General features: G+C 42.4%; 1 protein-coding gene across 2 annotated transcripts in view; it reads right to left on the bottom strand.

Annotated features, from left to right (window-relative positions):
• BICRAL (BICRA like chromatin remodeling complex associated protein) overlaps positions 1-14862 on the bottom strand; it is a 106490-nt gene that overhangs the window by 61444 nt on the left and 30184 nt on the right. Inside the window, exon 1 of one of the 2 annotated variants that reach the window (XM_059880418.1) lies at positions 1-14862. This exon is cut by the window's left edge and continues 26347 nt beyond it. The exons of the other annotated variant lie outside the window; for it this stretch is intronic. The gene's annotated coding sequence lies outside the window, so the exon portion shown is untranslated. 2 annotated transcript variants of the gene reach the window in all.

Below are 14862 nucleotides of genomic sequence, written 5' to 3'. Positions count from 1 at the left end.
TGTATTCAGGGGAAAAAAAAATTCCACACATAAGTGGACCCTTGCAGTTCAGGCCCACATTGTTCAAGGGTTAACTGTATTTTGCTATGGCAGCCTGAACTAATACCATGTGCCTTTTTTTTTTTAACTTTCCAGCATTTTTTAAACCTGCATTCTGCAGACCAGTGCTCTGCAGGACACTGAGTTTTGGAAAGTGGATTTTAAAGTGATGTCAGGTTTCTACTACTAAATTTCTCAGTCTTTTCTATATTAAACTGAGCTGAAAAATGTCAAGAGGGGAATTTGTTATATTTGATCTCTAAATATTTGGGAGGAAAATATGCCCTGCTGTTCTGATAAAAGTATACTACTAGAAAACTAACAGGAATTTCAAGGGGCAATGTCTAGGTCTTAGAAGGCAATACTGGCTAACAGGGATATTCACTTAAGATAAAAAGTAATTTTCTAACGGAGCCATTCATTCATTGATTCACTGTTAGCAGACTAGTCTAACTAAACACTGCTTTAACATTATTATTTTTTTTTAACAACAGTAATTTTAAAAAGCAGGATAGCTAAGCTCCAAATGGGTGAGGCCCTGTTAACCCTTTGTATGCATACTGCTGCTACTGCTGAGTCACTTTAGTAGTGTCTGACTCTGTGTGACCCCATAGATGGCAGCCCACCAGGCTCCCCCGTCCCTGGGATTCTCCAGGCAAGAACACTGGAGTGGGTTGCCATTTCCTTCTCCAATGCATGAAAGTGAAAAGTGAAAGTGAAGTCACTCAGTCGTGTCCGACTCTTAGCGACCCCATGGACTACAGCCCAACAGGCTCCTCCATCCATGATCTCACAATTAATTCTGGTGAATTTCCTCTACAAAGTAAATCCTCAATCCAGAGGAAGAAACAAAGGCACAGGCCCCCAGAGAGGTTACATAATTTACTGGAGTCAGCACAGAAAGGAAGTAAAAGAGCCAGGACTGGAACACACATCTGTCTGGTTCCAAAGCTATTAATAACTATAATGCTTCTTTCTTAAATAACTGCCTTGCTTGACAGATTTTTATTTTTTTATACATAAAGAAAAATTCAAACACTGTGGCCTTGCGCTGAGTGTATTTCACAAATTGTTACTCCAGTGTCCCCCCACCCATACCCCAGCCTTCCTTCCTTTTCTCTCTCTCCTCTTCTAGAAACTTCTCTCTTCATCTAAATAAGTTTCCCCACTGTCTCATCGTTTCCATACACTTCTCAGTTTGTTTCTTTCCCACCTAAATTCCTCTGCTTTGCCATCTTCTCCTGGTCAACGAATTTCTTAGGCTCCAGTTCAAATGCCATTTGTATAGGTAATCTTTCACTGCTCATTCACTCATGCCCCACATCCCATATATCAAGAAATCTCATCAGCTATACTTTCAAAGAGATCCAGAATCCAACCACACACTGCCTCCATTGCCACTTCCCTAGTCTGAGCCGTCATAACCTCTAACCTGGCCTCTCTGCTTTCCCTCTTTTACCTGCTACAATCTATTCTCATTCCAACTTCCTGCTGCTGCTGCTAAATCGCTTCAGTCGTGTCCAACTCTGTCCGACCCCATAGACAGCAGCCCACCAGGCTCCTCCGTCCATGGGATTCTCCAGGCAAGAACACTGGAGTGAGTTGCCACTGCCTTCTCCAATGCATGAAGGTGAAAAGTGAAACTGAAGTCGCTCAGTCATGTCCGACTCTTAGCGACCCCATGGACTGCAGCCCACCAGGCTCCTCTGTCCATGGGATTTCCCAGGCAAGAGTACTGGAGTGGGGTGCCATTGCCTTCTCCATCCAACTTCCTGAGTAATCCCTTTAAAACATAAATCAAAACCATTTAATGCATTCCCATTTTTCCCATTGTAAAAACCAAAATCCTTTTCCATGCTCAACTATGAATGCCCTAACACCCTATATAACTGTTCCCACTACCCCCAAATCTCTGAATGCTTTCTGATTCTAGCCCTTGCTGACTTGCCATGCCTTGAACTCACCGGGCCTGCTCATGCCTCATGCCTCAGGCCCTCTGCACTGGCTGCTCTCTGCCTGGAATGTCATTCCCTCAGATAAGGTCTTCTTTTCATCCCCTCAGCATTCCATGTTTTTCTTTCCTTGCTTTCTTTTCCCCTCTATGGTTTATCTAGGTTTATAGTTTGTCTTCTCAAGAGAGCCCTGCTCATTGAGGCACCTTGGAGCCTAGAAGGCACTTGGAATATATTAGCTGCTCAATAATATTTGCTGAACAAGTGAATGGATGGACTTGCTCATACACTTTAGTCAAAGGCTCTCTCTCCTTTGCTCTCACTTGTATCAGGCATTTGAGATTCATCACAAACCGCTGTATGGTGGTGCTGGTTTAGGTGTTGTGTCTGACTCTTGCAACCTCATGGACTATAGCCTGCCAGGCTCCTCTGTCCAGGGGATTCTCCAGGCAAGAACACTGGAGTGGAATGCCATTTCCTTCTTCTCTGCTTGTATCTATTATCCACCCACCTAGATCATGTGTTCCCATACCCTCCAAGTGCCCTGTACAAAATTAGCATTTAATAAATACTTGATGATGAATTATCAGTACAGTGGCTTCTTTTCCTGGAGTAGATAGTTAGAGTAATAACCTTTCAAAACATGACATTCCATTTAGAAAAGAGACATCCTGGAAAGCAAAGGGAAAAAAAAGAATATTTATATATATGTATAAATATATATTTAATATAATTATATAAATATATTTTAATATATTAAATATATTATATTATATATTTTTATATATTTAATATATATTTTAAAATACATATTAATATATTTATTTTTAATACATATTAATATATATATATATATTTTGGCTGCACCAGGTGGCTTGTCAGATTTTAGTTCCCCAGCCAGGGATTGAGCCATGGTTGAACCATGGCCCTTGGCAGTGAAAGCACAGAGTCATAACCTCTGGACTGCCAGAAAATTCCCAAAATATTTTAGATTACTCTTAAAAGGGTATAAAATATTTTAAAGGTATGTACAGATAATGCATATACACATACCAAATCTGTGTCATGCTCTGAAAACAAAATTATTTGCTTTGTGACCTCCATGTGTACTATATACTGAAGACATTCCTGAGAGTCAAGCTTAAGGTTACATTTGGACAGGAAGGTAATTTGCAGAAAACACAAGAGAAGGAAAAGACCTACAAAAAAATAAACCCAAAACAGTTAAGAAAACGGTAATAGGATCACATGTATCGATAATTACCTTAAATGTAAATGGGTTAAATGCACCAACCAAAAGACACAGACTTTACAGGCTGAAGTAAGGGGATGGGAGAAAGTATTCCTCGCAAATGAAACTCATAAGAAAGCTGGAATAGCAATACTCATATCAGACAAAATAGACTTTAAAACAAAGACTGTTATAAGAGACAAGACACTACATAATGATCAACGGTTCAATCCAAAAAGAAGATAAAACAATTATATATGCACCTAACATAGGAGCCGAAGAAGGCAATCGCACCCCACTCCAGTACTCTTGCTTGGAAAATTCCATGGACTGAGGAGCCTGGTAGGCTGCAGTCCATGGGGTCGGTCGATAAGAGTCAGAGACGACTGAGGGACTTCACTTTCACGCATTGGAAAAGGAAATGGCAACCCACTCCAGTGTTCTTGCCTGGAGAATCCCAGGGACGGGGGAGTCTGGTGGGCTGCCGTCTATGGGTTCGCACAGAGTTGGACATGACTGAAGTGACTTAGCAGCAGCAGCAGCAACATAGGAGCACCTCAATATGTGAGACAAATACTAAGAAACATAAAGGGAGAAATCAACAGTAACACAATAATGGTTGGGGACTTTAATACCCCACTTTCATCAATGGACAGATCATTCAGACAGAAAATCAATAAGAAAACGTGGGCCTTAAATGGATAGTAAAGTAATTTGGAACACAGAACATATTTTAAATAATGAGTCAAGAATTTATGTAATATATCACAAAATTAAAAGGTTAACGTCAAATAGGTTTTATGGCACATTTTTTGATCTAGTATCAGTTCTAGCTGGGAAACATCTAAATTATAATGATAATGTGTTCTATAAAACAATTTATTATATAGAACTGAAGTCTCCATTTACATGAAAACTGTAACATCTCTCTCTACATTGTTCATTTTGCATTGCATATCCAATATGCATATTTTAAAAAACCAGTTTAGCCAACTTTAGGATCTTTTCAGTCATTTTTTAAAAATTATTTTTATTTTTGTCTGCCTAGGTCTCTGCTCTGCACGGGATTTCTCTAGTTATGACGCACAGGCTTCTCACTGAGGTGGCTTCCTTCCCTTACTGTGGCTCACAGGCTCTAGAGCACAGGCTCCGCAGTTGTGGCACATAGGCTTAGTTGCCTGGTGGCATGCGGGATCTTCCTGGACCAGGGATCAAACCCATGTCCCCTGCACTGGCAGGTGGATTCTTAACCACCAAATCACAGGGGAAGTCCAAATATTTATTTATTTTTATTTATTTGGCTGCGCCAGGTCTTGGTTGCGGCACACCGGATCTTTAGTTGTGGCATGTGGGTCTAGTTCCCTGACCAGGGATTGAACTCGAGTCCCCTGCGCTGGGAGCAGAGCCTTAACCACTGGACCATCAGGGAAGTCCCTATCTTCTCAGTCATCTTGACTGTAGCATATGCACAATTCATTTTGTGAATATGGGTGAGGAAGATAAGTAAACAGACCCCCTGCAAGACTTTTGGTAATTTCTTAATTGATTATATAGCTAATTTAAGCTTAGACCTTTAACAGTGCAAATGAAACAAGAATGTACAGTAATAATCCAGTACTCATAAAATCTATTAAAAAGATAAGGAAATCTTCTCTGGTATGCACAGGCATTTCACATTGGAGCACAATGTCCATTTTACATTTCTAGATAAGTTAAGGCCCTCCCCACCCCGCTTTTTCAAACATAGTTCCCCAAAGTTTATTTTTCTTTGATTACTCTCTTTGGAAATTTACTTTCAGATTGTTTTACCTACATAATATATGCTGTAACAGAAAATTATTCTAAGTAAATCATGTGACATAAAAAAGAGAAACAAGTAAAATACTTTTCAAAATGTGGGGGGAAAAAAAACCTAGAGGAGCAAAGAATCAGGGCAGTAGCTGGAGGGAGAAGTGAACTAAAAAAAAAAAAAAATCAGTTATTATTACCTGTTAAACTAGACCAGTAAAGTGAAAAGGAATACCTAAAATAAATAGGTAAGCAAGCTATCTTGAGGCTTGTGGATAGAAACAATTCCAAACATCTCAAGGTGAAAATGTTCATCCATTAAGTGTGATCACACCTGGAGAAAAGAGGCTGGCCTCTCTGGATCTCTCCAATCCTAAGATTCTCACAAATCTGAATAATCAGAATACAAATAGGTCAGTTTATTCTTACTTTTTATTTCTAAATATATTTCTTTGCATTTCTAGGAAATATCAGAGTTAAAAGAAATTTAATTATAGAAGCATTTTCATTTTAAATCCAAGGAGAAATACCTCCAAGTTAAAAGCACACCATCAAAACAACCTTTACTCTCAAGAATCAGGAGGAAAAAAACCCTGATTTTGTGTGTGTGTGGATAACAGTCTCTACACATGGAATGTAAAGAAATCTGTCTGCAATGCAGGAGACCACCTATATTGTTATAACACTGTGAAATGTTATTCTAAGGAGAGTTGAATACCAATTCTAAAATAAAAAACAAGAAACTAAACTGATTATCTTTAAAAAAAATACAATAAAAATCTGAAATACACTGCAAGCAATGTAGGTGATTTTAATACATATAATAGCAGTCTTAATATTCCTTAGTTATGTTTGAAATATTTAGTCTACATAACACAATTTTTAAAGTCTCTCCCATATTACACTTACCACAAGATTTTGAAATTCTTCATCTCCCCAAATTAAGCTTACCACTAGTAAGTAGTGAGAGGGCTGGTTCTCAAGGAGGGAGAGGGAAAATTCAGGTTAGTTCTAGCATTCCAAGAACCCAGGTACCACCTCAGACTATAGAGGGAGCCACTTAATGCTCAAGAGCCACAAGTCAGTGGGGCAAACTAAAACATCCACAGTACGAGTGTTTCATCATCTTTTACTATTGTTGTCCCTCAGGGCTCAGCTTTCTCCCAGAGTCAAAAAGAAAAGGAAAAAATCCTTCTGACGCATTATCTTACTGGTCTTATATTCAACCTACAGCAAGGCCTCTTTAAAAGAACGTCTCCTTATAGAGTGAATCATATTTTGTCCGTTTTAAATCCTTTCCCCCAAATCTGTACTATGATTACACTGACAGCATTCCAAGCAAGGAAACAACTTGAGCGGCACCATATCATGTTTAATTAAGGTTCTGAGTGTTCTCACTTCCAGTTAGGATTTTTGTTTAGTGAAAGATATGACTCATAATCTCTGATTGCTCCCAAGTATAGAGCTAAAATGGGCCCTATGTTTGGTTCACCATGCTATGCAAATTGAAACTGAATTATCTGCAGAAGGAGCAGAATAATGGCTCTGACCTAAAATCTGACCACTGACAACAAGACTCTGGGTTTTTTGGTCACCATTTTTAATTATCAACAAAACACTACCTTTTACCATTTCTCCTACTGAAACGAAGGTCATCCAAGTTTAATTTTAGGGCCTCAAAATATTTTAACTTGTAGACAGTCATTTGTAGACAAAATTTAGACATGGTTTTAATACCAATGGCAAACTGTATGAGGTATGGACATGCAGTATATATTCAAACCCCAGCTCTGCCCCTTAGTAATGTAACCTCAGGTAAGCGATTTATCATTTCTAAACCTCAGTTTCATTATCTATAAAATGGAGACAAACCTATCTACAGGGAGTTCTTTAGAATTTTATAATCCTTAACACCCATCAGGGCCTGAAATAATATTAAGGTTTAACAACATTCTTTCTCCTTTCCCCCATTTTCTTTCTTATGAAAATGTTTCAATCACAGGTTGGGACTCCATGTTTAATTTCTAATGATACTAGGAAGCACCATGGATTTCAGTAGAAAACTGAAATAAGCCTAAGCCTTTCCTAGAAAGCCTTCATGTGGGTTTCCCAGGTGGTGCTAGTGGTAAAGAACATGCCTGCCAATGCAAGAGATGTCAAGAGAAGAGGGTTTGATCCCTGGGTTGGGAAGATTCCCTGGAGAAGGGTATGGCAATCTACTTCAATATTCTTGCCTGGAGAATCCCATGGGCAGAGGAGCCTGGCGGGCTACAGTCCATCAGGTCACAGAGTTGAACACGACTGAAGCGACTGAGCACGCATAGAAAGGCAATACTTTTCATATCTCATTCCCTCACATTCAGGATTTTTATTTCAGGTAAAATGAATGTTCAGTGTGTTTGCAAGATAAGCCAAAAAACCCACAAAAACAGAAAATGTTCAATTTTCCAACTTTATTAAAAAGAAATGCATAATTAAATCACAACTACATAAATCAAAGTTGATTGGGAGTACAGGGAAGGGGAACCTGGGTTAAACATCTGGTACAGTGAGGTTTCAGGTCTCTTCCTGAATGGAAGCACATATGAGGTAAGGGGGAGAAAAGATCAAGCCCCTAGCTGCCTCTCCCCAAGACCTCTATCTTCCACATTCCCATCCCAGTCACGCTGCCAGTTCTGAGCGCTCCTGAGCTACCTCACGCGTGTACAACCGCCTCAGCAGAGCGGCCTTCTGGGCCCACTTCCATTCAGCGAGGGACCACTTACAAAGTTTCCCTTTTAGGGCTATCCTTTAAAGTCAACACCGCCTTTCTTCTCTGTCTACATTCCCACTGCACATTCATTTAACCACCCCCACCGTCTGCCAGCCCCCTCACCCACTGTATTTTTCACTTTTACTCTAGAACACTATTGATCATGAGAGAACCATGCCATGCAGGTGGATCTGGTATACTGTTTAATTCACGTTGCCTCACTGCCACCAAGTCCCACTCCTTTCCTCCATCCTCCCCGACATCTCACACATTTCTTCCCCTCAAACTCAAAACCTTTTGCCTCTGCCCCTGACAAATGGCCTTGCGATCTTCTCAGGAAAGACCTCTATTCTGAATCCTATCATCTACCCTGCTCTCCTCTCCTTTTATTTTACTGTTACTTTTTCTGTAGGCAATTTGGGGAACAGAGGAACCTTATGAAAAAGTGAGTAACAGCAGTGTGAGGAAAGAATAGAAAAAATGAGGTTAAGGACAGTGCTACAAAGTTCCACTTGGTATTATCTGAATTTTTTAAAAAATGACCTTCCCTTAGTTCTCTCCCTCTCCCTTTAACCCGACTTTTCTCTCACCCACAGCCATCAGAATGTACTATAAGTCCCTACTGATTTCTATCTCAAAAACAATTTTTATTTAGTTCCATCATTCTGTTCTACCTGGTTGTCTAAGTAGTCAGCCAGCAAATGTTTACTGAGTGCCCAGCGTGTTTTAAATGCCCTGCTACAGGCTTAGAAAAAGTCAGTGAACAGGGAAACGTAAGATTTCTCGGTTCTCCTCCAGAAGCTCCGTGTCTACAGGTGACTGCTTCGCCTACTCAAGTTTGGGCCCATGATAAGAGGGGTTACCATCTCTTCACTCTCAATAATTTGAGATATGATTTCTAAGTCTTTCTTACATAGAACCTGGGTCTTCAGCATTGACAGCACAGAGTCCTATCCACTGGACCACCAGGGAACTCTTGAATTCATTTAATTGTGGCAAAACATGCAAGACTTACCACTTAAGCGTACACTTCATTGGCTTTAAGTACATACTCACTATTGTGTTGTGTTGGCCAAAAAGAACATTCTGAATATGTTCTTCAATAAAGTTCTCAGTGAAAATGAAAAACGTGTCTTTTTTTTTACTTAAAACCAAACGAACTTTTGGGCCAACCCAATAAAACTATTGTCACTATCTTTTTCACTATCCCCAGCTGAAATTCTCTACCATTACGTCCCTTTTTATTAACCAAAAGTTATTCTCAAGGTTAAGTTCTCGGCCCCCACCCTTATTATCCTGGTTCATCACTGTTACCCCCTTGCAACCACCCTCGAGTCCCTGGCGTCTCTCTTCCTATCACATCTGGGGGGCAAAAATGCCAATCTTGGTTGAACTGATCACCTGGCTGCTTTTACTTCGCTTGTAATAAACGGTGGTGGTTAGTTGGTGGCAGAAAATCACACAACTAACTGGACTGATTGGTTCCACCTTCATGCAGACCCCCACCCTCCAACGCGCACCCAGGCATTCAGCAATGCCCAGCCACCCTATCGAGTATCCCAATGAGTTCACCGCCCTGCTGTCCAAAGCAAGGTGTCCTCCTTATCTCACACCATCCACACCCCTTCCTCCTTTAAGGTGCTGGCCCTGCCTCAGACTCCACTGAGAAAACCGAAACCATGAGAACAAAAAGCCCCGTATTCTACCTCCAATTCCTAAGCCTCTCTGCCTTCTCTCCTGCTACACTGCAAGTCATCTTGCTCCCACCAAAGGCAAACCCTCTTGTATTCTGACTCTTCTCCTACTGAAGAATTTTGTTCCTTTGGCAGGAATTCCCTGGTGATCCAGTGGTTAGGTCATGGTGCTTTCACTACCTTGGCCCAGATCCTAGTTGGCCCAATTCCTAGTTGGGAAACTAAGATCCTGAAAGCAAAGCAAAGGAGAGAGAAAGAGAAAGAAAGAATTCTGCTCCGTTGGTAGTCTTACCTCTCTTCTGCATTAGTCTCTCCCTATTAGACAGTCTCACTAGCTTATTGAAAATGCTCTTCTATTTCCCATCAGTTTAAAAAATGTGCTTCCTTGACCCCACCTCTCTCTCTCCCCAACCACTGCTGTGCCATTTCTGTCCTTGCTTTATGGCAAAATTTTCCCAACAAGCGGGTCACACTGGCTTCACTCCCATTCTCAGTTCAGTTAAGTTGCTCAGTCGTGTCTGACTCTTTGCAATCCCATGGACTGCAGCACACCAAGTCTCCCTGTCCATCACCAGCTTCTGGAGCTTACTCAAACTCATGTCCATTGAGTCCGTGATGCCATCCAACCATCTCATCCTCTGTCGTTCCCTTCTCCTCCCGCCTTCAATCTTTCCCAGCATCAGGGTCTCTTCAAACCAGTCAGTTCCTCACATCAGGTGGCTAAAGTATTGGAGTTTCAGCTTCGGCATCAGTCCTTCCAATGAATATTCAGGACTGATTTCCTTTAGGATGGACTGGTTGGATCTCTTTGCTGTCCAAGGGACTCTCAAGAGTCTTCTCAAACACCACAGTTCAAAAGCATCAATTCTTCAGCGCTCAGCTTTTATAAAGTCCAACTCTTATATCCATACATGACTACTGAAGAAACCAAGCTCTGACTAGACGGACCTCTGTTGGCAAAGTAATGTCTCTGCTTTTTAATATGCTGTCTAGATTGGTCACAACTTTTCTTCCAAGGAACAAGCGTCTTTTAATTTCATGGCTGCAGCCACCATCTGCAGTGATTTTGGAGCCCCCCAAAATAGTCTGTCACTGTTTCCATTGTTTCCCCATCCATTTGCCACTAAGTGATGGGACCCGACGCCATGATCTTAGTTTTCTGAATGTTGAGTTTTAAGCCAACTTTTTCACTCTCCTCTTTCACTCTCATCATTCTCTCAGTGCATTCCAATTTGGCCTCCATTCCACGTGCCACTAACACTACTTGTCAAGACCACCAAATTCAAGTGGAATTTTTCTCTCCTCAGGGTTTAACTTCTCAGTAGTATTTGGCACAGCAGACCACTCCCTTTTCTTGAAACAGATAAAATCACTCTCCTGCTTTAATGCAGAGCCTTCTTGGTCTCCTTTGCGCCCCCTTCACTCACGGGAGAGTTTCAGGCTTGATTGTAAGTCTTCTATGCTCACAGATGATCTCAACCAGTTCCATGACATACCATCTCTATGCTGGTGACACTCAAAATTTATGTCCACTACCCTCAGCTCAACTTGAACACTCACCGCCTGCTTGACTTTCCACTTAGGTTTTTCAAACACTTGTGAGACATCCAACGGGTTCCACAGAGAACTCTAGTTACCCGCCCCCCGCGCCCCAGTCTTCTCTACAAGCAACTGGCACCACCAGCCACCAAGCCGTAAGCCAGGAATCTGAAGGAATCCTTTGATTCCTTCTCCTGTTCCTCCAGACAACCCATGAAGCAAATACTCCTGATTCAACCTCCAAAATATCTCTGAAACCCATCATCTACTCTGCTCCATCTCCATTGCACTCGCCTAAGATACTATCAAACTTGAGCTGACCATTGCAGTAGTTCCCCAACTGCCCTCTCTGCTTCCTCTCTTGTTCCACAGAGCAGGCAGTGATGTTTAAAAACAAAAACATATCACTCCCCTAATTAAAGCCCTATAATAGCTTCTCCTTTTCATAAAATAAAATCGCCAAGCCCCTGTATGTCTTAAGAGGCCCTGCACACCTTCTCTAACCCCATTTCACTGCATTCTCCTCCTGCTTCTTTCTGTTCTAACATCCCTGCCCTTCCAGACCTTTCAGGGCTTTGTACTTGTTCCCAGGCCAGGAATGTCTTCCCAGCTTTTCACAAGGCTAACACAAGTTCATGTGTTAAGTCTCAGCTCAAATGTCACCTTTTCACAGGGACACTCCTTGACTCTTACTAGCCAAAACAATACACTCTTTTCCCCATAACACACTCTTTTGATCCACAAGCTTAACTTCTTTTAAGTTTTTTCTTAATCTTTAATTTCCTTGATTATTTGTGTTTCCTTATTTCCTGTTTTTCACACTATACTACAAATTTCATGAGGGCAGAGATCTTGTCTGTCTTGAATTCTACTGAAGGCTACTTTAAAATAAAGACGCTTCTCTTTCCCTCTGAACAGGCTGATTTTTAGATCCACGTGCCATGCCCCCCCCTTTCAAGCTTTACTGGATTTTAGTCAAAGAAAATAATTGCTGTGGCATTTACGCCATGAAAAACAAGCAGAGAAAAACCACATGGGACAGTCAAATACTAGAACTCCACCCACTCACTAGACTAGACAACGGACTGCACACAGGTATCCGCGGCGGCCCCTTACAAAGCTTTTCAAAATATAGCACAGAGGAACATGGATATAGGCAAAAATGTAACTCTGACACCTGCATCAAAGGTCTCAACCATTTCCCCTAGCAATCACTAAACAACAGTGATTTCAGAAGAAAGAAAAGCACAAAATAACTCAAATATGTGATCTTTGCTCCAGAGAAGTTAATGATTTCCTCACTGACTTGGTTCTCTCATTTTGGTCTGGCTGGCTATTCATTATCTGCTCTGGATGTTTCTTCCTGACCTTCTGTGTCTTTAATGTATATTCCATTCCTACTAAGTCTCATGTTTAGAATAAGTTCCCCATCCTACTTCCCAAAATGCAAGAAATATCTTCTCAATTTAAAATTCAGAAAAGAACTCGTTCTTTCAAGGATTTATCTCTAGGTTTTGATTTCAGTATATCTTCTACCCCACTTCTAACTTCTGTATTTCCTAGATTCAATTCTATTTTTGTTCCAGAGCTGTCTTGACTAAACTAGATGGCCTGGCTAGACCTGAAGCCAGTATGTTATATAACTTCTCAGTAGAATGAAACTATATATATATTTTAAAATGTACTAAGATTTAAAAGTCTTGGGGTACCTAAGATTTCTGTAAGAAAATCGTTTCAACATTTTGATAAATGGCAGGAGAAAAATAAAAATAACGCAAGCAATAAAATTGTGCTGAAACTCAAAATGATATGAACCTCAAGTCTCATCAGTTCAGTTCAGTCGCTCAGTCGTGTCCGACTCTTTGCGACCCCATGAACTGTAGCACGTGCTCCAATTCAAAAGATAGCCAGCAGCACAGTGCATAGTTTAATACAGGGATGTTCTGAATACGTCTCTGGGTCACAATGAAGTCACCTGGAGAGCCTGGAATAACAGAGTCCAGGCGATCCTAGATGAGCAAGAATTTCAAAATTCTTGGAGGGAGTTACAAGCATCAAGAAATTCAAAGTCAGAAACTTAAAACTGAGACTGTCCAATACATCAGACCTTTTGAAAAACCCCAACTGTCCCTAACAAATAATGGACATTACAAATCCGTATTTTAAAAACATCTCACCAGTTGATTCTACTGCTCAGATTTGGAAATTAGATACAGAGCCAAGAACAGGGCTTCTGGGACCCACTGTCAGTTCTATCACTTAAAACTTTGAGACTTTGAACAATTCAACTATCTTGGCAAACATTTTAAGTTCCTTCCCTGGCAAGTAGAGAATAAAAACCAATACTGCAGGGCTGATATGATAAATAGGAATTAAAAAACACCAAGCACTGTTCCTGGCATACAACAATCTTAAAAGGCCTAACGACATCCACCACAGTCAAGGACATACCTAATGGTGCCACTAAGTTACTTTTATCCACTAGAAATTAACTATTTACTTTCCATCTAGACGCCTAGAAAGATCAGAGCTTTACAGACTCCTCCCAATAAACTTTTCAGTAACAAAGTTAAAACCCACACACCCATTGTTATACTGCTACTACAAGATAGCTGAGTATTTTTATGAATGCTTCTAGGAAACATTTTAAATAAAAAGTGGGGGAACTGAGAAGTCTTATAGTGATTAGAAAGAGATGAACCATAACAGCCCCCCCCCCCCTTTTTTTTGAAAGGAAAAAGTCTCCGGGGTGTTTCAAAGTGAGTTTAATTTTTCAGATCAGAGGTCTAAGAAACTATTGTAATTTACTACCATTTATAATAGGGAATATGAAAGCCAAAAAGAAGTTTCAGATCACTGGAACCCATTACCTTCCCACAAATGTGACAACCAGAGAAAAGGTTGTTCAGGGTTGTGAAAACACAACCAAGAAAACTAGTAGGGGACCCATACAGAACCACGATACTGGAAGGCAGACACTATCCTCGACTATTTTTCTGCAATTCTGCAACTGGGTTTGACTCTCCTCTCAAAATGAAGTGCAAGAGAGCGAAGGGAAAGCCTCCATGATCTGCCCCCAGCCAGGCCAGGGAAAGCAAAGTCTTCCAGGTTCGAGCCCTAGGAAGACACGGGGAAGCCTTCATCTCCAATCTTGACTGGGGTTGGGGGTGGGATGCGGGTTTAGGAAGAGACCCCTCGGCTGCAAGGCCCGACTCTTTTCCCTCAAAGGCAAGTGGTAAAAGGAACAAGACGCCGCGGTCCCCAACCCCTTCCCGCTCGGAGCCGGCGGCCTACTCTTTTGGGTCTGGGGGCACCGGGAAGGACCAGGCTACTCCACAGACTTCTGCCCGCGGAGCGTGGCCCCCACGTCCCGGACCTCCCGGCGCTCGGGCGGGCGAACCGTCCAAGAAGGGCGCTGCCCGTGCCGCCGGGGAAGATGGCGCCCGCAGAGCAACTGCGCCACCAGCACTGGCGAAGGGCCAGGCCCAGCGCCATCTTAGCGCCTTCCAACCGCCCCCCCAACCCCGCCCCGCACAACCCCCGCAAGAGCCTGCGTCCTGGCCGGTCGGGGGGCGCGAACCGCGTTGGGCCCGCGCACTCTCAGCCAAAAGAGTGCCACCGAGCCTCTCGTCTCTTCGGACCGGCCGCGCGGGGCCCGCAGAAGAGCCCGGCTGAGCCGCCGGTCCTCCGCGCGGCGCGAGGGCTCGTCCGGGCCTGGCCGCGGGTCGTCGGCGGTGCTTCGGGCCCAGGCGGCGAGGCGACCGGGAAAGGGCCAGGCCGGCCGGCCCCGGCGCGCGCGCCGGGAACCAGGCCGGAGCGGCCGGCCGGCCCCGCGCTCTCCCCGCCGCGGCCGGCGGCACAAGCGCC

The sequence above is a fragment of the Bos taurus genome, chromosome 23 (genome assembly GCF_002263795.3).
Source record: "Bos taurus isolate L1 Dominette 01449 registration number 42190680 breed Hereford chromosome 23, ARS-UCD2.0, whole genome shotgun sequence".
Taxonomy (NCBI): Eukaryota; Metazoa; Chordata; class Mammalia; order Artiodactyla; family Bovidae; genus Bos; species Bos taurus.
This window is presented reverse-complemented; position numbering and strand designations above follow the sequence as displayed.